Source organism: Ictidomys tridecemlineatus, chromosome 10 (genome assembly GCF_052094955.1).
Source record: "Ictidomys tridecemlineatus isolate mIctTri1 chromosome 10, mIctTri1.hap1, whole genome shotgun sequence".
NCBI lineage: Eukaryota > Metazoa > Chordata > Mammalia > Rodentia > Sciuridae > Ictidomys > Ictidomys tridecemlineatus.
The window spans coordinates 31950529-31974185 of record NC_135486.1 but is presented as its reverse complement, the minus strand read 5'-3'; the positions used below and the strand labels follow the sequence as shown (position 1 = coordinate 31974185).

The following is a 23657-nucleotide window of genomic DNA, read 5'->3' as shown; positions in this document are numbered from 1 at the left end:
AAGCATGCGAACTGCTGGGGTATAAAGTAGGTACTGCAATCACAGGTCTGCCTGACTGTCCACCCTCAGGCCTACATTTGCTAGACAATAATGGCTGCTGTCAGCCTCCCAATCTCCCTAACTCTTTTCTCTCTGTTCCTCCCTGCTGTATTGTTGAATTTTTTTTTAAAGTTTCTTTTCTTTAAACTTTGCTGTAGATGAACTACACTTAGCCTGTCTATACATTTACACGTAAAGGTTAAAGAGGAAAGCTCACTGTTCTCTCCAAGGCCAGTGTGAGACTTCAAACCCATCAGGAGGAGCTGACCTCTCTATCGGTAATGAACAATGCCACTTGCAGGTTTATGGGGAGCTTTATTTAGGGTTTGCCACATCTTCTTCCAAAAAGCCTGGCCTTGAGCTGGGCCTATGGAAAAGCCACTTTGGGCTTTTAATTTGCACTTCAAACACAAGCTGGCCTGCTCACCTTCTCACACCTTCATGTGGGATCCTGAAATAGGGAGGGTGGAAAAAACTTCCCAAAGGCAACCCAAGAGTTCTAAGCCTTCCTGCCTCTCTGATCTGCCATCCCAGGCCCACACCTCTGTACCCGCCCAGGCTGGCTCCAGACGCCAGCTTTCAAGCATAAGCTGCAGGCATTCCCATCAGTATTTCCCTTCTTAAGCCACACTGACCTTTTTGCCTCTAGTTTCTTCTATTGTTGGATCCACTGGATCATGCTTGGGACTGATTTGTGATCGATTCCTTATAATATTGGCAAATGCTCATAGCAAAGCATTGGGTAGGGAAAAGATGAAATCAATAGCTGCATATTCAATGTGTTCCCACTTATGTTCCAAAAACGCACATACTGCAGGGGACAGAGGTGTACTCTTATAAGCTCAGTTACTTGGGACGCTGAGGCAGGAGGATCACAAGTTTGAGGCCAGCCCAGGCAACTTTGCCAGACTGGGCAACTTGGCCAGTCTCTACCTCAAAATAAAAAATTAAAAGTGCTGTGATGTAGCTCAGTGGTAGAGTGGTTGTATGATGTAGGATGTGCAAAGTCATGGGTTTGAGCTCTTGTACCAAACACACTCACACACTAAGCAGGCATGGTGGCATGTGCCTGTAGTCCCAGTTTGTTGGGAGACTGAGGCAGGAGGACTGGTTGAGCCCAGGAGTTTATGGCCAGCCTGTGCAACATAGCTAGACCCTGTTTCTACACACACACACACACACACACACACACACACACACACACGTATTTTCTCACACATCTAAAATAATAAATGAAAATACACTCACATAGTAACAGTTTTATCTCTGGGCTGATAGAATTTTATTTTTCTCTACGCATTTCTGAATTTCTCAGACTCTCTAGGATGATCTCGGGTCAGAGCTGTACAAAGCTCAGCTCCAGAGTCTGAAAGGCATGGTTTGAATTCCACATTCCCACTTACTAGCCGTGGGAACTTGGGTGAAGTATTTTATCTCTCTGAGTCTTGGTTTCTTTTTTTGAAAGGGAGGACAGGAATGACACCTTCCATATAGGGTTGTCAGGAGGAGGAAATGAGGTCGTGTGATTTTAGCATCTGGCAGCTGATATATAGTAAGTGCTCAGTAAATGTTGGATATTTTTATGTATTACTTTTATACTCAGGGGAAAAGTAATATCCTTAAAAAGACAAAGAACCACTTTGCTAAAAATTCACCATTTGCAATAAAGGATACTTAGAAAATAACAAAAACCCTCCTGGAAATGTAGTGTCTCTGAAAGTAACTGGAACAAATATAACTATAAAGGAAAGTGGGGTTTAGATGTGTCCATGTTCAGATGAATAGGGAGAAATACTAGAGGGGCAGGGTGTCCAATAAGGTGCAATGATCACAAGAAATGAGAAATGCACAGTTGATGAAAGAAAACACAGATGATGGTTTTTTGGTTTGGTTTTGTTTCATTCTTTCAGTGCTGGGGATTGAACCTGCGACCCTGTGCATGCTAAATGCTCACTCTACCATTGAACTAGATCCCCAGCTCTGGATGATCTATTAAGAAACAAACCAACCCCACAAAACTCGTTGGATCAGACCACAGAACAAGTGATCACACTCCACAGCAACAGGTGCAAGAAAAGCTCACAGTCCAGAAAATAGGAAGAGAAGACTCTTTGGGTGGGGTCGGCAGGGGATATTCTGGCTGCTTAGGGTATCAGGAGCCTTGGTGCAGAGGGTGCAGATGGGTGCAGACGGGATGATAAGGAGCTCAGTGAGAAACAGCCCTGGCTTAAACCGGGCCAGCACAGGAAGCTCTGAAAAGCAACTGTTTACAGAAACAGGTGCAGAGGAGAAGCTGAGCAAATTAACTGGGGAATGTGCGCTTCACTGATCCCAGGGTAGCTGAGATCCTGGATCTCATCACGTTGATTAGAAGCAGTCTGACCTTTTCAGCAGCCTGGCCTGTTTTGCGCCAAAGACCTATGAGGAGGTTAGATACCAGAAAGAAAGGGATTACTTCCACGGTTCTCCAATGGAGCCCAAGCCCTCCTCTCCATTCTGGAGAAGCAACCACAGAAAGTTACACAGGGAAGTCACAGGGGACCTCCCAAGTGTCCATCATGGATCTGAGGAAGGGGAGAGCTGAAGGCAGAGTTTCCTCAGACAAGGGTTCAATACTTCTGGGAGGCCAAGTCCCAAAGCAAAGTCTCCCAGGTCACTGACTGCCATTTCTTGCCCTAGCCCTGTTACCAGCTTCCCAGGAAGACTCTCCCTGTTAAGCAAGAGAACTGGCCCCTGGGCTGTGAACTGTTCCCAGGTACTCTAAACTCTGCCCTTCAGAATTTTATTTTCCCCATTCTAGATCTGCACAATCAAATGCCACAGTGACCAGGCAAAAGCCAGAAATAAATAAAGTGGACTGCGCACTAAGCCACAGTAGAGGGGACTGTGGCACAGGAGAAATTCCATGCCTATTTGAATGGGACAGCAGTTACTTAGCTCCTGCTGACCGTTGCCATGGAAAAAAGGTAGGCTGATATCGTCAGGGCTTCTGATTTTGGGAAAGAAGCAAGAAATCTGGATTTCAATGTGAAACCTTCTTACTTTTAAATTTTGGTAACCAACTATAATTAACCTGCACGGTTGTTTGGGTAGGAGGAAGCAGAGAATTTTAGAGTTGAAATGTCCTTGAAGAGCATTTAACCCAAACTATTCATTTTATACATGAATAAACTGAAATGCAAAGAAAGAAGTTCAGTGAGTTCCCAAAGATGATAGAGCAACTTAAATGGCTCATATCCCAGGTCTTCCAACTTTCAGTCTAGAACTTGTTCTATAGACCACCCTGCCTGTCATTTACAAATATTCAGGCTCATGAGTTGATGAGGTCTTGAATAGGGATGGGGACCCTGGGAAGAAAGTGGCTAAACTTTACTCAATTTAAAAGAAAATTTTCTACTTTTTATTCATCCATCCATCTATCCATCCATCCATCTATCCATCCATCCATCTACCCATCCATCCATCCTTAGCTGATCATCTTTCTATAAGCTGAAGATAGTGTTAAACACGGGGTACACAGATATGACTAAGGCACTGCTCCTACTTTCAAGTAACTCACAGGCTGAGTGGGCTTGGGGGAAATGCTGCATCCCAGCAACCATGCTGCTATAGCCTGTTCACATGAACTCTCAACTAATATTCACCTCTTTGTACGTCACTTCCTGTGAAAGCATCTCCCAATGCTGGATGCTGTGCCTGAGAAACTGGGCAAGGACTGTAGAATGGCCCCCACTCCAAGAAGTCTGGAGTGTGTGATCCACAGGAAATAAGAGCAAGATAGAGCCCAACACCAAAGCCCCTTCCAGCACAGCAAAGACAAAAAAAGATTCCTGTATTGTCTTGGCCAAGCTGCAACTTCATGGAGCTAGTGTCTGTGGATGTACCAGAGGAAGCAAGGGAGGATCCAGTGTGGTACTTTCCTGCCCATTTATCCAGTAGTAAGCTCAACTCCAGCGGTAGCTGGACGCATACAGTGATAGCTCCCTTGGGCCATCATGGCTTCTTCGAAAGTAAAGAGTGTATTGTCACCTAGTCCGACTCCCTCCATCAACAAGAAATTTCCCAACATCAGCTCTTACAGCACCCACTCCTGGGAGAAAAACACAGGGCAGGAGCAAACAATGTGAGATGGTGGTATTTCTCCACTGCACCTGATTATGCCAGGTCTCTACTTGCTTAAATATCAAGCAAAACCCTAAAGGTGGCACCAAGTGGGTAACCTGTCACATGGGAATAATGGAGTCTCCAGTGCGAATTGCAGGAGGCTGGGGCCCCTCAGCCTTTCAGTTACTGGGGAACAATGGGTTATGGCCATTTTATAAATGCACTGAGCCGAGAGGTGAAGCAGGAAGCAGGTGGGCAGGCTGATGCCAAGATTGATGGAGAAGGGAGACACTGTGGGACAGGCGAGGAAAAACCAGAATTTGATGAGCAGCTATGATACTCTCAGGACAGGTATCACTCTTTAATTTGCCCGTGGTCACACAGCTTGAACTCTTACCCCCGACTCCCTGTACCTGTGCTCTTATGTAACTGTAGCTGCTGCTATTGAGAAGGCCAACTGGGCGATTTGGGACACAGGGAATTGTTGTAGAGAAAGGCACTGAAGAGGATTCAGGATCTGGTAAACTCTGACCCTCAGGGCTGAAAAGCCAGTGGAAATTAGCATTCTTTTTTCTATCAATATAGGACCTCCCTATCCTATTTCCTAGCCCCAGTAAATTTTCCAGTGTTAGGGAAATCTCCCTTCATCTGCTTCCCTTACAAGGCCAAGTGTTCTGGGTCGATGTACAAAACAGGAAACAGGGATGGAGGGTCATACTTTCCTTTAGACTTTTCCACTTTGAGGGATGGTTCCTACCATTCTCCATTTAAGTAGCCTTTGGGGGTTAGAGACCAGAAGCACAGCCAGAGGGTTACCCCACTGATTTCAATGGGCCATTTTCCAAGGCCTAGTGAACAATCCTTTTCTCTTTGACTTTGGGGAGCTCTAAGTGCAGAAGTCACTAAAGCAAAATCCACTCAACAAAATTTTTTTTGTGTGTGTGTGGTATTGGGGATTGAACCCATGGTCTCACATATGTAGGCAAGCACTCTACCACTGAGCTACCTCTGTACCTCTTTTTCATTTTACTTTAAGACAGGGTCTTATTAATTTCCCAGATCACAATTGAATTTGTGATCCTCTTACTTCAGCCTCTCAAGTAGCAGGATTAAAGGCTCACACCATAGTGCCTGGTTTAACTCAATAGGTTTTTGTTGTTGTTTCATTTTTTGCAATATTAGTGATGAAACCCAGGTATACTCTGCCATTGAGAAGCATCCCCAGCCCTTTTTATTTTTTGAGAGAGTGCCTTGCTAAATTGTTGAGGCTGGCCTCAAACTTGTGATCCTCCTACCTCAGCCTCCAGTACTAGTTTTCGTATCTGTAAAATGGGGACCATTACATAGTATTGTGTTAACAGCAGTATATCAGGATTAAAGACAAAATGAACATAAAATGCCTAGCACAGAGCAGGGTTTGAAAATTTCTGATATTAGTTTCTAAACCTACTAGAACCCACAGATTCTGGAACAACTCATGTGTCCTCTTATTTAGCGGCTTCAACTAGGGTAACCTTTGTCCTAGAGAGAGATTGGTGTGCTGATGAGCAAAGATGAATTTGAATCCATCTAAGGTCAAGGCATTTACCATCTAGAAACACCTGCCCAGCATGGCCCCTGGGGAACAGAGAGGTCTGGGTGGCCACGTCTGACTGGGCTCTACCCAGATAACAGGAGCTGGGTGGATGGCAATTCTACGCTGGAATCAGCATCTCTTGATATTTGGACTGAAAGATGGAGTTAATTTACTTTGGAGAATTAGGCAGAAAGGCTACAGAGATGGCAGAAGCTTGTGGCTTGGGTCCTGTGAATGTAGGCACAAGGGCCCTGTTTTGAAAGGGGTGTGCTGAGCCCCTGGGAGAAGGCATAGCTCATGGAGGGCTATATTCCTCATTGCGTAAGTGCTACAAAATTTCCTTGCAGCCTTTTGTTTGTTTGTTTGTTTGTTTTTGGTGCTAGGGATTGAACCCAGAAGAGCTTTCTGATTGAGCTACACCCTCTGTCCTTTCAAATTTTTTGAGACAGCTTCTCAGTAAATTGCTGAGGCTGGCCGGATTTGCGATCCTTCTGCCTCGGCCTCCCCAGTTGCTGGGATTATAGGTGTGTACCTCGGCACCCAGTGTCCCGGCAGCCTTCTTACAAAGCCCTCTCATACTTGTGACACCTGCTATTTTGAGTAAGCTTCTATTCTTACCAGCTGGTTCCTAAGACAAATCCTGTACCTGTCTCAGAAGGTGGTTGTTGTGACATAATTTGAAAGCAGTTGGCATTAAGTCGACATTCAATAAAAGCTGTCGAATCTCTTCATATTCTTGTCACTAGTCACCGAGCAATGCAAAGAGGAAATCCACAAATAGGCTAGACCAGGGTTGCTTCTTGGCCTCTTGTTCTATGAAAATCTTGATTATTCTATAACATGAAGACTACTAGTACTGGCTCCTTTGCTGGCTAGAAATATTAAATGAGATCATCCAAGTTTAACACCAAGCATATAACTAACGAACACTGGCCTCGGATTATCACGTCTACTGTTGTGATCACTATGTGAGATGCATCAAATGTTTTAGGTCTTGATCTAGGCAGGGAAGGAGGACGGGGCCAGAGCAGGATCTAGAGTGAACAGTCAACAGAGAAGGGCGCAGTAGAGAGTGGTCGAGGGGTTGGGCAGAGGAGACAGGGGATAGAAACAGTGGGGACAAGCTGCACATATATCTAGCACTTCAGTGTTGATGCTTTCACCTACAACGTCTCATCTGTCTGTCACAACACGACAGGGCACATAAGGAAAGATGGCGTTATACACATTTTATGGAAGGAAAAACAGACCGAGTATCACACTGCCTCTGGGAGGGGCTGAAGTGGGAAGCAAGGGTTGGAAGAGAAACTGAGGGTTTCCCTGCAAGTTCATGTTTTTGTTCCTGGGTACCATCTGGATCCCAGCGATGTGATGTCTCTGCTCCGTCAGAGTCAGAGGCTCCAGATGTGCATGTGCGGGGCTTGTAGAGTCAGGCAGCACTGGGTGCCAACCCGAGGACTGCATCTACCAGGCAGATAAACATCCGCCTCAACACCACGCCCTGGCCCACTCATCGGCAACTCCAGGGCTGCCTCGCAATGGGGTCTGACGCCCCTTCCCAGCTCAGACGTGCCTTACCTTCCTGAAGTCAGGGGTCAAAAGTGCTCTCCAGGGAAACAGGGACATTTCTTGGAACACTGCCATAGTCAGGTCTTGCTGTGTGGGTCCCCAGCTCCGGAAAAGCTTTTCCGAGGTGAAGGTCAGGGATTCTTAACTCCTCCCTGTCTCCTGGATACGGCTTCTCCTCACCCCCTAACATAGTGGCTGCCATATGGTCTGTACTCACTTCATGTTGGTTGAATGAATAAATGAATAGATGAACAAGCAAATGAATGACAGATTGTCGTTGGCAATAAAATCGACCTGTGTCGTCACCATAGAGTGGTTCTGCCTTGTTGACTCAGACCCCAAATCAGAGCTCAGAAGCCAACCTGGTGTAGTCCATGCCAAGGAATAAACGGAGATTGGCGTGCTTTCCCTCCCCCACGGCACTTCCTCTGAACTTCCCTTCAGAGGAGCCACGCCCTGAGGAAAGGGCAGGGCCAGGGAGTCCCAGGCAAGGGGAAAGCTCTGCCCACCTGTCCCCAGGACTTCAGCTTCCCCTCGAAATTACCCTGCTTTTCCCAGCTCCAGGCCCATGTGTGTGTGCGCGCGCGTGTGTGCGCATGTGTGTGCGCGCGGGTGCGTATGTGCGCATAGGGCCGGAGGAGCTGTGGAAAGGAGAAACCCAGCTCCATTAGGAGCTACCCTGGGACAAGGGCGGTGCCAAGAGTGCTTCTCCTTTGCATTTTCTTTAGTGCTAATGACCTTGATTGTAACATCAGCAACCACAGCACAGCAGCTCCATGGGCTCTAGCATCCTTCTTCCCAAGCCCTCCTAGCACCCAACCTCACCGCGTCTGGAACATCATCTCTAGGGTCAGGAACGGTTCTCCCTGTTGCGTGGGGAAGGATGGTGCACTGGTGGGGTGGACCACCCTGTCAGATATGGAGAGAGGGAACTGGGCTGTAGCCTCAGCTTTGCCTCAAACTGGCCCAGTGTCCTGGGCAAGTCTCTAGGTTTCTGTTTTCTCAGTCGTGAAAGAAGGAAATTGGAACAGTTCCTCAACTCTGTCCACCTCACATGCTGTGTGGCTCAATCAGATGAGCTGCCCCCAGACAAAGCCTGGTGACCCGCCTCCCTATACAAGGTCAGCAAGCTCCCAGAAGTTGGGATGCCAGCTGAGCCTGTCCTCGCATCCTAACAGATGTCCTACCCGTGCTCCCCACGAGGAAGGCTGTCGTGCAGACGGCAGGGAGGAAACATCAAAAATCATCCTAATGGTCCATGGGCGCCAGGAAAGCAGGCAGGCAGCAAACCACCGCTGCGGCCAGATGCCATCCCGCCCGCGACACCAGCGCTGGCTCAGACAAGGCTGGAGGCGGTCCAGCGGGTGGGAGCAGACAGCCTCCTCACCTGCCAGGGCAGCCGATTCCCTACCCTGTCCTCAAGCAGTCGGGTTGCAGGAGCACACCCCTTCCTCCTGTCTCCCCCCACTCCACTATCTCAGCCATCCTTTCTCCCTTCAAATCCTGTTTTGTATTTGATCACCTCCTCCAAGAATCATTTCCAGTTAAAACCTGCCAAATTCTGATCCCCACCCCACCCCCCAGGAACACCTCTTCCACTCCCAGCCATTCATTCCTTCAGGAGCTCCCCACCATCACCTGGTCATGGTCCCTGTGCCAAGCATGCGTTCCTATTCTTGTCTATCACTAGACAGGAGGAAGAATGGGTTGGGTGTTTCCTGTTTCCTTAAAATTTCCTCCATCCTCAGCTGCAGAGATGTGAATCTAGGCATTCAGTTCAGGAATAGTCCCGAATAGATGGATAGTGCATTCAAGACAGGAACAGTCCTCTCTACCCAGGGGCAGCCACCCTGGCCAGCTTCAGGAAGGCTAACATGAGAATGTCAATGGGAGTCTGGACAGGGCTTCCCAATATGTCCACCTCCAGGACCCAAAGTCTGAATGGAGAGGGAGGAGAGCAAGCTGGACTGCCAGTTGGCAGCTTTACCAAATTTCTCTTAACCCAACCCACCATTCAGATAAAAACCTAGCCTCCCCAGCTCACAGAATTGACTGCAGTCCCTGATTCTCAATGTCTAATACTATTAACATCAGGTTGAACCATATGAAATTGCCTTTTGTAGGTCAAAAGTGGTTGCACTCTGGCAATTTCATATGGCTCAATCTAATAACTCCTTGAAGGGTCATGTTCCCTAGAAGACAGTAAAGTCCCTAAAAGTTCTGGACTTCAACCTCTAGCCATTTTTTTTTTTTAAGTTTCTGGCTTAGGACATAGCAGAATCATGGTCCTGGAAGGTATTGAGTAAGTACTTCTTACATGAAGTTCCACGCAGGGGGAGGTGGGGAACCTAAAACCTCTGTCCAAAGACAGATCCATTTTGGTCTCTTTTGGTCATATTGGATAGAAGACTGAACTTTGCTGGAGGTTGTTACATGGTGCTAGACTCTATGATGAAAGATTTGGGCATCTTACACTTTTGTCTTCAATAGAAGAGGGTCTTGATCAGAGAGAAATGGTTATACGCCAAAAACTTTGTTTCATGGTACAGTGAGAGAGATGAAGGCCCAGAGATATCAAGGTCATTCGTCAGGCAAAAGCCACAAAATCTCCTCCTAGACCTTCGCTCTCCCTGTCCACCGCTTTTCCAAATTCATGGATCCTGCTCTATTAGGGTCCCTGACAACTGACTGAAGGATCAATAGCCCTCTCCTGTGTGAAGAGTCCTGAGTCATGCCAGGCCCAGCCCAAGGTTTCCAGAGAGAGAGGAGAAGGGTCGGGGGATGAGGGGGGATGAGAAGGAGAGAGAGAAAGAGGTAGAGCAGCCCTGGGAAACTTGAGCTCTCTCCAGAGCCAGGACCTCTGGGTCACTGACAGTGCAGCTAGGTATGCCAAAGGGGGACCTCAGAGGCCTTGCTTAACCCAGGCAGGAAGGGTCCAGGCAGGCACCACCAGGTTCCTTCAGACTCAAAGAATTCCAAAAGGGACACCAAAGACTGGTCATTAACTACTTCTGGGCTGCTGGTGCATTTCTCCTGTTACGCCTCAAAAGGTAGGTGGATGATTCTGGAAGGCCTCAGTTCCTAGGCTTCCTTTCCTCATCCATGACAGAGTGGGTAAATGCCCGCCATGCACTGTCCCAGCCCAGCTGGCCCACTCTTCCTGCATGGGGCAGGAAGAAGGAAGGGAAGACACCCTATGGGCTACCACCATCTCAGGAAAATTCCTCTGTGTGCTCTGAGAGGACTCTTAGCAGCTCAGAGCTTACGACAGATGCTCCTGCTGGTTGAGGGTCTGGAGACAGGTGAGAGGAGCCAGAAATCTAGGCCTTCTCTCCCTATCTTAGTATGTGACAAATGTCAAACCCGAAATGTTGAAAAAAAAAAAAGATAAAATAAACAACTACAGACTCTTCACTTAGATTCACCAATTGCTACCACTGCCCTCTCTCTTGGTACACGTGTATTTATACACATACCTTTTTAATTTATTTGTTTTTTTTAACAGTACCAGGGATTGAACCCAGGAGTGCTCTACCACCGAGCTACAAACCAAGACCTTTTTATTTTTATTTTGAGACAGAGTCTTGCTGAGTTTCCCAGGCTGTCCTAGAACTTGGAATTAGTTGCTGGGATTATGGGCATGCGCCATTACGCCCAGCTACAAACATTTTTGCTGGACCGTTTTTAAAATAACTTGCAGATACTTTATTCCTAAATAATCTCTAGAAATAAGGATATTCCCCTACAAAACCATATTCCTGTTGTCATACCTAAAAAAACTAAATAATTACATACCATTTAGTTACTATATTAAAAATTTTCTGGGCTGGGGATGTAGCTAAGTCATACAGCACTTGCCTGGCATGCATGAGGCCTGGCATGCACTGAGTTCCATCTCCCAGTAACTAACACATACACACACACACACACACACACACACACACACACACACACACACACACATATATGCTATGGTGGTGCATACATACTCACAAAATCCTGGCTATCCCAGGATGCCTTTTGCAATATCCCCCCCCAACCCCAGGATCTAATTAAAGTTTATGCATTACTTTTGGCTAGAATGTCTCTTCGGGTTTTGTTTTTTTTGGAACTCGGGATTGAACCCAGGGGCTTTCAATCACTGAGCTGCATCCCCAACCCTTTTTATTTTTAGTCAGGTCCTTGCTAAATTTCTGAGTCTGGCCTTAAACTTGGCGATCCTCCCGCCTCAATCTCCTGAGTCATTGGGATTATAGTCCTGCACCACTGTGCCCAGTTCTTTAGTTTCTTTTAATCTAGATTAGTTTCCGCCTCTCATCCTGCCCCTGTAGCACACAATTTTTATGACATTCTTTTCTTTTTTTTTTTTTTGAAGAATTGCTGATATTTAGAATGGCTCACATTCTAGATTTCTCTTTTGTCTCTTCATAATTAATTTCAGGATAAACATTTCAGACAAGAACACAGACAGTATGGTTGAGCTTCTTACTATAAGATTTAAGGTGGCTCTACTGTCAGGTGGTTCCACCTGGTTAAGGTAGAAAATACTGGGTCTCTTTGTTGTAAATATAGATTTTTTTCCCCTTTTGTAAAAAGTAACCACCCCCCCCCAAAAAAAAAATCAAGCATGCTGGCAGTGGTGGTGCATACCTGTAATCCCAGTGATTTGGGAGGATGAAGCAAGAGGGTTACAAATTTAAGGCCAGCCTCAGCAACTTAGGTCCTCAACAATTTAGAGAAACCCTGTCTCTGAATAAAAACAAAAAGGGCTGGGGATGTAGCTCAGTGGTAAAGTGCCCTGGGTTCAATCTTCAGTACCTGCCTCCAAAAAAGACCAACCTTTACCCAGTACTTTTATCATGCATTAGTGAGCCTACAGTGAATCAGTTACTATACCGGAGGCTGAAAACTAGTCAGTTTAGCCGGGTGCAGTGACGCACGCCTGTAATCTCAGCAGCTCGGGAGACTGAGACAGGAGAATCGCAAGTTCAAAGCCAGCCTCAGCAACAGTGAGGCACTAAGCAACTCGTGAGACCCTGCCTCTAAATAAAATGAAAATAGGGCTGGGGATGTGGCTCAGTAGTGAGGGCCCCAATACCAAAAAAAAAAAAAAAGAGAGAGAGAGGAAGAAAAAGAAAACTGGTCAATTTTAAAATTCTGACAGGGGCAGGAGAAATAGGGAGAAATTGGCCATAAAGTTTCAGTTAGAAGGAATAGTTCTTGAGATCTATTACACAGCATGGTAACAAGAGCTAATAATAACGTAAGACATATTTCAAAATGGCAACAGCAGACTTTAAATGTTCCTGCACCACATACAAATATGTGAGGTGATGGACATGTTAATTTTCTTGATTTAATCATTCTATAATGTATACACATATCAAAATATCACATTGAATACTCCATAAATATGTGCAATTGTTTGCCAATTAAAAATTATTTTTTTAGAAATATTTTTAGCTGTAGTTGGACACAATGTCTTTATTTTATTAATTTTTATTTGGTGCTAAGAATCAAACCTAGTGTCTCACGTGTGCTAGGCAAGCGCTCAACCATTGAGCCACAACTCCAGCCCAAAAAATTAGATTAAACTTTTAAAAGCTCTGTCATTACTTCTACATTTGATTAGCTGGCATTTCTGTTAAGTTTTCCCTCCCTGCTCCCCCTGTCCCGTGAAGCTCTGGTGTGTGTGTGTGTGTGTGTGTGTGTGTGTGTGTGTGTGTGTGTGTGGTGTTGTACTGGGGCTTGAACCTAGGGGTCCTCTACCACTGAGCCTCATCTCCAGCCCTTTTTATTTTATTTTGAGACAGAGTCTCAGTAAGTTGCCCAAGTTGGCCTCGAACTTGTGATACTCCTGCCTCAGCCTCCTGAGTCCCTGGGATTACAGGCGTGTGGGCCACCATGGCCGTGTCCTCCCTGCCCTGTGTTAATTCTCAGACCAAACTCATATTATCTTTTTTATTCAATGTGTTATAAGCTACATCCTTATCTTTTCTGATGCTCAGTGAGTCCCACATTTGCCTGGTGGGAGCCCAATTAAGCTGTCTTCTGTGTCCTCGGACACGAGTAAGCTCTAGCTTTCTAGCATAACATGGTTCCCTGTGCTATTGCAATCTTGGACTTGGAATCAGGCGTTTTTCCAAGGAGCTGTGGTAGGCAGGCGCTCTACCACTGAGCTACATCCCCAGCCCAGCACTGGTTTCTTTTAGGGGGAAGGGGTACTTAGAAATAAAAACCCAGGTACTAGGTATACCATTGCTTCTAGATCATTTTGGTAGACGGACACATGAAGACAAAGAACCTTGGAGTTTTTCCTCTCCTTTCCCCATTCCACACACACACATCTCTCTTCTTCCACAGTAAGACCCTGTTTCCAGAAGCCTAACTTTCAACGTAGTTACTTATTTGATCTATTCTACAATAAACAAAAAAGTTTCCACTTGGGCAAAAGTTGGCTCACTCCGACAGTATGTCAGCGCTTGGGAGGCTGAGGCAGGAGAATCACTTGAGCTCAGGAGTTCAAGGTCAGCCTGGGCAAGAGAGTGAGACCCTGCCTCAACAAACAAACAAAAACCAACAACAAGGGCTGGGACTGTAGCTCAGCAGTAGAGCGCTTGCCTAGCATATGAGAGGTACTGGGTTCAATCCTTAGCACCACAATAAAATAAAGACATCTACAACTAAAAGAGTTTTTTTTTTTAAATAAAAATAAAGAAAAAACACCGATACCAACAAAACCTTCATAAGTTTCCAATTTATGACACCAATACCATGACCAATAACATACCTACAAAGTAAAGTTCTTTGCAGTTTTTCAAATCCTTTAAGAATAATATATATTCCATTAAGAACATAACCAGAACATTAAGATTAAAAATTACTTGAATTCTTTCTGTCCTTCATAATTTGTTTTTTGGATAGTCATTCTTTCTGCTGTGATCAGGGTTATGATTTATTTTTTTTCTTTTGGATCTAATTTATTTTTTGAACCATGTAAATATTTTAATCAAAACTGTTTGACCAAGTATAATAGAAAACTCCCACTCCATCCCTGTCTCCTCTACTCCATTCCCATTCACCCCCATAGGAAACCATTTTAATTGATTTCCAGTTTATCTTTCTTCTGTGTGTCTTATTGCTCTAGCTTTCACACCCCAAAAGAGGCTTACTATATACACTCTTCTGCACTTTGCTCTTTTTGTTTAATTACATATCCTAGAAATTATGTCACATCAGTTCACAGGGATCCTCCTCACTTTGTTGGCTGCACCACTGTTCATTCAACCAATCCCTCAATAATGGGCATTTGGATAGCGTCTCATGATTTCTTATTACAAATACATCTTAAACCTGGGTGTAGAAGTGCAAGAAGTGCAAGCCTATAATCCCAGTGGCTCAGGAGGCTGAGGCAGTGAGTTCAAAGCCAGCCTCAGCAAATAAGTGAGGCCCTAAGCAACTCAGTGAGACCCTGTCTCTAAATATTTAAAAAGTGCTAGGGATGTGGCTCAGTGGTTAAGCGCCCTTGGGTTCAATCACTGGTGGAGAGAGGGGATGTCACCACATGCATACATCTTTTTCTATTTGTGACTGTGTATCTTTGGGGTAAATTCCTAGAAGTAGGACTGTTGGGTAAATGTGTATGTCATTTTGTTAGATACTGCTGTCTTCTTGTCTACAGAGCTTACACTGGTTTGCATTCCTAGCACTTGATTTTGCACTAGACTTCGGCATGAGGTGTCCTGGGTTGAGTTTCCTTGAACCTAGTGAAAGTCCTTAATCTACCAATAAAAACAACACAGCAAACCCCCTTTGCCCACCTTATATGATGGCAAGAAGAAAGTGTTCTCACTAATTTCATATTCATTCATCTTCCCCAAAGCATCTCAGAGATATGTGCATAAAACTTGGGAAACTAGTATGCAGAAGTAATGAGGCTGAAAACTTGAGCCAGGGGGGAACTAGAGCAGGAAGAGGAGGAGACACAACAGAGGAGGGGACCCCATCCCTCCATGCGAGATGTACTCAGACTCTTTTCCCAGCCCCATCACACACACACCCACTGCCTTCCCTGCCCCCCTCAGCCCTTGGCTCTGGCTCTAGCCAGGTCCTGATGGCTTCCCTCCTCCAAGTTCCTGTGGATTGAACCAGGACTGGCTTAAGCTGGAGGCAGAAGTAGAGCCTGTCCTTTCTGTTTTAACATATGCAGAGGAAATAAGTCAGTGGAACAAGAATGGCTTGCACAAGGGAAAGAGGAAAGAGGAGACAAAGAGAGAGAGAGGTGTTGGGAGAGGAAGCAGAATACAGAACATTCCACAGGGCCTGCTCCATTCCTGTGACCTATAGAAAAGGGGAAATGATAAAACCATTATGGAAAAATGATACGGAGGTTCCTCAAAAATTTAAAAATAGGGCTGGGCTGTAGTTCAGCGGTAGAAAGCTTGCCTGGTATGAGTAAGATCTCAGGTTCAATGCCAAGTACCCATGCACAAAATTAAAAATAGAGCTACCGTGTGATATACCAGTGGGTATACATCCAAAGGAAATGAAGTCAGTATGTCAAAGAAACATCTGCACTCACATGTCTATTGTAGCACTATTCACCATAGCCAAGATGTGGCAACAATCGCAGAGTTCATCAGCTGATGAGGGGATAATACTGGTATGCATACACAGTGGAATACTATCCAGCCTTTAAAAAGTATGAAATTCTGTCATTTGCAACAAACAGGAAGGAACTGGAAGTCATTTTGTCAAGCCAACACAGTAAAACAAATACCATATGATCTCACTCATATCTGGAATCTGAAAAAAGTTTGTCTTCTAGAAATTGAGGGCAGAATAATAGTTACCAAAGGGTGGAAAGAGTGCGGCGTGAGATGAGGATAAATGGACCAACAGATATAAAGTTACAGTGAAAGAGGAGAAATGAAATTCAATGTTTTCACCACAAAGAAATGAAAATAAATGAGAGTTATGTTCTCCCTGGTTTGAACATTATGATGGGTACATATATTAAATTTCACATGGTACCTATAAATATAATTTTTATATGTCGATCATATATATGTATATATTTTCATTAAAAAATGGTAAATGAGTGGAGAAAGCCCACTTAGACTGGACCCAGAGATTTTTACCTTTCTCTAACTGCCTCCTCCCCCGAATAGCAACTGGGGATGATAGGAATTATAGCCCTTCAAGGACCAGGACACTGGGGTGGATGGGGAGGCTGGTCTGAGGGAACCCTAGGGGGAAAAGAATGCAGATGGAAATTGAAAGCCAGTATTCCTCTGGGGAAAATCCAGACCAGGGTGAGGAATTTTGCTGCATGATTCTTAAGTCCTAAGGACTAAGGATGAACATATTCCTCATTTCCCTCCAGAGCTTAGTGGATCTGGAATGTTCTACTCTAGATAGGTATGCTAACCCTTAATATGGGTTCTGGGTCCAAAGCCCAGAGCATTGGAGAAAGAGAAAAGAGAGGTTGTGGCAGCAGGAGGATAGCAAGTTCAAGGCCATCCTGGGCAGCATATGGAGTTGTTAGGCAATTTATCAAGTTCTTGTCTCAAAGGAAGAAAAAAAATAATAAAGAAAAAGAAAAGAAAATGTAAAAAGGCCAGAGATAGAGCTCAGAGGTAAAGCCCTTGCCTTAGCATTGTGGGAGGCCCTGGGTTTGATCCCTATACTACAAAAAATAAAAATTAAAAAAATGGAAGCTTGTGGGAGTTTGTTGAGGAAGGTTTGAATTGCTGACAGGTGGCAGAGCTGGGGAACTGGGGCAGTGCTGGGTTGAGCAGTCCCAGTTCCCCCTTACTCTCAGGACCTTCCAGAAAGGAGAATGGGGAAGAATATTAGGCGACCTTCACTCCCCACACACCACTTCCAGTACTCACACCTTGGGAAAATCCTAACTGCTCTACTTCTGCCCCTTAACTTGCACCTCCCATTTTACTTCTCTTCTGACATCAAAGACCACAGCAATCTGACGAATTTCACTGTGCCACTCACTCCCACCGTAACTGTGGGGAGCGGGCTTTCCTGGTGCAGAGGGGAAATTGAAAGCCAGAGGGCATCCCATCCTCTCCTGCCTCGCCCCCAGCGACTGATTTCCAGGCTCCTCCAAACTGCCCCTTCAAGCCTTAACCAAGTGCCTTAGGCACTGTGCTAGGTACAGGGAGTCCGATGGGCCAGCAAGTTGTGTTCCTTCAACTTGACCTTGAAACCAGAGGCAGAGAGGTGGTAAATAGAGGGGGAAGGGACTGAGGCTCCGCAGCACCCAGGAGGCAGGAAGCCTCGGCTCCTCAGCTCTAAATGCAAATTCTGCACCCAGTACACAGACTAGGGCAGAGCCGGGAGGGTGGAGCCGAGCTGCGGGAGAGGCGGACAATCGGGCGGGGCCGCGGAAGCAGCTGAGAAGGGAGGGAGCCTCGGGTTTGCTGCAGTACCCATCCTGCCCTGTAGCCCCCTGGAGGGAGGCCGGAGCTGCGGGAGCACATTTCCCACGCTGCCCGTGACCGAGGGCTCAGGACCCCGGGAGCAGGAGCCCCTGGTGCGCGCGAACTGGGGACGTGCTTCTCATGGCGAAGCCCTCCCCAAATCTACCAGAATCTACCCACTAGGCAGGGAACTGAAAATAGGAAGAGCGCTGCAGGAATGGTGGGATTATGGGCTCCCACGATGGGAGGGGCGCGATTTCAGAGTTGCACCTCAGCAAGATGGTGGCGGGCAGGATTGGGGCTCCCCAGGGGAAGCAAAGAAAAGGTTTCCTCCCTACACCCTTCCTACAAAACAAGGGCCCTGGTTCTGTCTTGGGGCCCCGGCCCACTGGGGAAGGCCACATTCTCTCTGGATCAGAATATAGGTAGAGTAGAACTGTCTTGTCTTGGGGTGCAGTCAGATCAGTCACCAAACACCTCAAAAACGAAAACTGATTCCTGTTGCTTCCCTGGACCCTTTGTAGGTTTCCCTCCAAATCTTCTGCTTGCTTCTTCCCCAGTTCTCCCTGGGGCAGCTGCAGATCTAGGACCCACTTCCCAGGGCACTCTTTCCCAGCTGCCACCATACCTCTCATTCCAGAGCCTGCTTCTCAGCCACCCTCTCATCCCACCCCCCACCCCCGCCAAGGAGGGTAACCCAGTTCACCAACAGCCTGGCCAAGAAACAGCTGCATCCAGCAGTCCTCCTCCTTAGCCCTCCCCACCCAATCCCTCCTTACCCCTAGGCCCTGCTGCATCTCGAATCCCAGCCTGGAATGACCCTGGTCTCCTCCCTTCTTTCCAAGTAATGAAGACCCAGAGCTGAGGAGGCTGTAAGAGGCCTCCAAACGGGAAAAGTCAGAAACAGGGGCAGCTGGGGGGCAGAAGGGTGTTCTCAAGGATGGATAGGGAGGATCTGAAGACTCTTGGTCAGACATACCACCCCAAAGAGGCAGCAGCTGCACTGCAAAATGGGATTTCATTTTCCCTCCCTCTCCACTGTCCTTTCCCCTGCCCACAGCGACAGTTGAGTGCCCGCCTATTTCTTCATCTGACATTCCCCCTACCAGGCCAGCAGGCGCCAGCATCATGTCTGCAAGTTATTGTAAGTCGGGCAGGAATGCCCAAGAGGGAGGTGCCTCTGGCCCTGGAGTGCCCACTCCTCTCCCAGGATGTGCTGGCCCTCTCCTGTGCCCTCCACACCCAGCTGGAAGAGAGCAATGGGCACACTCGAACAGATTGAAGAGTGTGAGGCTGATCTTGCCCTGGGGAAGGATGCCAGCCGGCCTCCTCCACCAACAGCGAAGCCAAGTATGTGAGTGTGTGTGAGAGGAGAGGGAGTAAAAGGACAATCCCAGCCTTAATTTCTAGCTCTTCAGCAAGGTGCTCAGGGACCCTCTTGCGGATACTGATTGCCCACTGTCAACCAGCTAGCTCCCCAGTCTCCAGCCTTGAAACAAAACTTTTCAACTCGGCCCCTTTCTCCTTCCTCTCTTTTGAGAACAGAGATGTGTGGGGCGGTGCCCTCAGAGACACTCATACAGTTGGTTCTGGACGCTTACACACACTCAAACAACAGCGGTGCGAGGGAACTCCCAGCTTTTTCCACAGCTAATTATAGACGTGAAAGTCTGAGGATGTTTTGCAAGCGGCAGAGAGAAACTGCTGAGGTTTCTCTGCAAAGCCAAGAAAACTGAATGTGTGCACTCCCAGGTCTCCCCCTCCCCAAAACCTCTCCTAGCCTACCTCCACCCATCCCCCCAGTGTGCCCCCTCCCAGGTCCCCTAGCAGCCCCTCCTTCCGGTTGAAGATATCTTACTCGGCTCTCTCTCTCTCTCTCTCTCTCTCTCTCTCTCTCTCTCTCTCTCTCTCTCTCTCTCTCTCTCTCTCTCTCTCTCTCTCTCTCTCTCTCTCTCTCTCTCTCTCTCTCTCTCTCTCTCTCTCTCTCTTTGGGGCTTTCGAGAAAGGGAACAGACGCGGAAAATATTTTTGCAATAGTTTTCCATTCTGCGTCTCATTCCCAAGCCAAGGGGGAGGGGGAGGGCAGGAACGGATGGGGAGGAACAAATGCTTTATCCAAGAGCTCAATTTGGGTGTGAAAAAGACAGTACCTCATTTTTCTGTAGCTCTCTCCACCCCCCCCCCCACGCCGCCCCAGGAATGACAAGAACTAGGAAAAGAAAAAGAAATCACTTGTTTGCTTATATGGTTCTTATGAACTGAGAATAAGAAAGGAATACAGTATTTGACAAATCTGTGCACACGCGCGCGCGCACACACATACACAAACACACACACACACACACAAAAACCTCCAAACCCAGTCGCGTGAAATACACTAGGAAGAAGAAATCCAGGGAGTTTTAGAAGACATCGGGAGGAAAGAAACAAAGTTTGCAAATCGCGAGTCGATTCATTCTCCGCAAGCCTACCTCTCTTTCTAGCAAACACCCAGGTTTCTCCAAGCGGGACTCTCCCTCCGGGTTTCCATGGACGGGTTGGGCGGGGTGACCACCCACCGGTCTCCCCAAAGTGGCAACCAAGCTAGAGATGCTGGCCTCGCGCTCTTGCCTTTCCAGCTACGGCCGAGGAGTGGGCTGGGTCTCCTCCCCAAGCCCTTCCAATGAGAGGGACCTTCTTGGAAGAAAATGGGTGCAGGGAGCTGGGCGGGCGTCTCTGATCTTGCCGTCTTCGGAGGGATGGTTCCCCAGGAAGTTCCTGCCCCCTCCCCACCCCCAGCTTTGGATGGTCTCAACAGCGGAGCTTTCTTAAGAAAATGCTTGTCATGGCAACAGCTCCAGCCACCTCGGGCCAGTCTCGGGCTCCCCGGCTCTCTCGGAGCAGTGCAGGGGGAGAAAGGGGAGGAGCGGGAGCCGGGCGGAGGTGGGGCTTGGCGCCCGGCCAGACCATTACTCGCCTGTTAAGGTGGCCTGGTGGTTCCGCGCTGCGGCTGCTTCCTGGGTTGTGTTAAGGGGGAATGGGAAGGGGACGGGGAGGAATCCTCTTCTCTCTTGGGGTTTCCTCCTGCGCTTGCTCTCACTTGTTGAAAGGAGCGCAGAGTAGGGTGAGGTGGGGTGAGGAGGTGGGGAGTGGATGTGGGTGGCGGTATTCAACCGTTGCTACGTGGAGGGGAAATAAAGGAAGCGTCTGCAGGCCCTTGGCTTCCTGCAGCTCTTACCGGCCTCTCAACCTCTTACTCATTTATACCCAGGACCAAGAAACCCAAGGTATCTGTGATCGCTTATACCATCCCCGCCCAGCCTTCTACCCCTGCCAGACTAGGGAGCTCTTTGACGTAGGGGAAGGAATTGCTTTGGATGCTCACACACTCCTCCTCACCCACATTTCGCACACAGGTCACATTTTGCTCGCTCTTGCCCCTGTTGCCACCAAGGCACCCTAGTGCATAGAATGGCTGGCCTGCTTTTGAGTTCTCCTGTATGGGGGCTATGCACCCAAACCTTTGTAGCTACAGTATCATTTCCAATCCTCATGGCAATCTTGAAAGGTACTTATTATTATCCTAATTTCATAGTTGAGGAAATTGAGGATTGAGTGACTCGCCCAAGGTTACACCTGTGGTTAAGGACAAGAACCAGATTCAAGGTCGAGTTAGATTCCAAAGCCCATATATTTTGCTGTCCTCATATCACATGGTGTGGCACACATTTCTAATTTAATTTGCACACTCGCAGACATCCATGCACACTTATACATGGTCTATAAACTGTTAATCACACCCCCCACACCTACGCAGCCACCAGCATTGTGCAACAGTGCCACCCATAGATTTTGCATAGAACCTTATGGCTTTCAAGTACTAACATGTACCATCAGCTGGCTCGCACAACATATCTTCATTGACTGATACATTCCCACACCTACTGCAGCAAGCACACTCACTCATATTTTTATGCTTATGGAAGGTGGGTTAACATGATCTCAGAGGTTGTAGTTGTAAACTGTGCTATGAAGAAGGTGACCTGCCACAACTTCCCAACCTTTTTAACAGGGCTTTGAAAAAGGCCTCTTTGATCTTACCATCCTAACTTAACACCTCACACCACACCTGTCCTCCCAGCCTGCTTCCTTCCCCGTCCCAGGATGCAGAGCCAAGTGGCCACATGGAGAAGAAGTTGTGAATAGGACACTGCATCCTTCCCAGTTTCCTATGGTTTAGGTCTTTTCTTTCCTCTTTATTTTCTTACCTACTATGTCTCAACAACTTACCCACATCCTATTTCTGAGTAAGGGAAAGTTAAACAGACAACAGTAAAGAAACTATTTTGGGGGGCTGGGGATGTGGCTCAAGCGGTAGCGCGCTGGCCTGGCATGCGAGGGGCGCTGGGTTCGATCCTCAGCACCACATAAGAATAAAATAAAGATGTTGTGTCCACTGAAAACTAAAAAATAAATATTAAAAAAAGAAACTATTTTAGCTGTGCTGGATTCAGAACTCAGAGTTCTTCAATGTGGTGTGGAGATTGCCTGTCACATCTATCTTGGGAATCAAATCCAAAATAAGCCCCTGCCTGTGCCCGTGCCTCTGGTCCCCAACCCAGTCCAGTTGAAGGCAGTTTGCAGGGGTGAGGGGAGATTTTAGGGTCATCCTCTATGGAAAACATCTGTGGATTGTTCTCAAGCAGTCCCTTCTTTCTGGAATTGAAGATCTTGCCCTCAAGGCACTTAGAGGATACCAAAGGTGACATTTGTTCTGTTTTGCTTTCTACCCCTGACACTCCTCTGGTCCCTTTCACCTCCCCAGGGTATTTTTTTTTTTTTTTTTTTTTTGAAGATGGAGAAGGTACCTTGTTAGATTTTGGAAGGTCCTACCAAAATGTCAACTTTTGCAGCCCAAAGCAATTGTTGGGGAAGATGTGGATCAGAAAGGAGAGGAACAGCTGAACAGAGCTTCAGATTTAATGGCTTGTCAGGCTCCCTGCTGGATGGCAACAGCTTGACATTTTAGCACCCAATGAGTGTCAGTTGCATCTTTATCATGAGAAAGCCAGTCTCTGAGATGGCTTTTTAAATATATTAAAGTATATTTTAAGCTTGTCTGCAGTGACTGTGTGTGGAGGCACTGCCTAACCATCAGTAAACTTGTCCTGAGGGAATAACAATTCAGGCCAGATGTGTGGTCCCATTAAAGGAAAAAAGTCGACTTTGGCTGTCTAGCCTGTGGGGGCTGGGAGATGATGCCCATCCAGAGCTGATTATTATTTGAAAAACAAGATCCTCTCCTCAAACTCCCCAGGTTCAAGGGAAACAGGCGCTCCCCGAGAGGTGCTGTGGAAAGAGGCTCCATGGCTGTCCCACCCTTGACTGGCTGGGATTCATATGCAGGCCAGGGCTGAGTCCTCCCTTCTTTCAGAATGGTGCTCCTCATTGCCTGGTTGGATGCTTGTTGGCTGGGACCCACAACCCTAGCTCCCTGTAGACAGGAGAGAGGGTTGCCAGAAGTGGGCCATCATGACCCCATAGGGGACAGCAGCCTCATCTCTGTAGGTGAATGAGACACTGCAACCTGTGTTTTCTGGAAACCTAGAAGCCCTTAGTGCCTTGTTTTCTTCCAGCAGCATGTTTGAGGTCTAGAATGGGTAAAAATAAATCTATCCATAAAAATAACCACTAGATCTGGGAAAGCTGAGTTGCCCCTCTGGGGCAAGAGGGAGGGTACTGCCCCTGGAAGTTCATGGTGAGGATGTGCTCAGCTCTCTGTTGAAGGGAATGCAGTCTGCACTGCTCTCTTCAGGTGTTTTTTGTTTGTTTTTTGGTAGAGGGGAGTGAACCCAGGGGCACTCAACCACTGAGCCACATCCCCAGCCCCTTTTTTGTATTTTTATTTAGAGACAGCAGCTCACTAAGTGGCTGAGGCTGGCTTTGAACTT

General features: G+C 47.1%; 1 protein-coding gene across 5 annotated transcripts in view; it reads right to left on the bottom strand.

The window, feature by feature from the left end:
• The window catches only part of Atp2b4 (ATPase plasma membrane Ca2+ transporting 4), a 93511-nt gene extending 72891 nt beyond the window's left edge, over window positions 1-20620 (bottom strand). For 3 of the 5 annotated variants that reach the window (XM_013360792.4, XM_040277991.2, XM_021729849.3), the window contains exon 1: window positions 20199-20619. The gene's annotated coding sequence lies outside the window, so the exon portion shown is untranslated. Of the gene's footprint in view, window positions 1-20198 lie in introns of all 5 variants that reach the window. The other 2 variants (XM_005330316.5, XM_040277992.2) reach the window with 1 other exon arrangement.
• Window positions 20621-23657: the final 3037 nt, after the last annotated feature.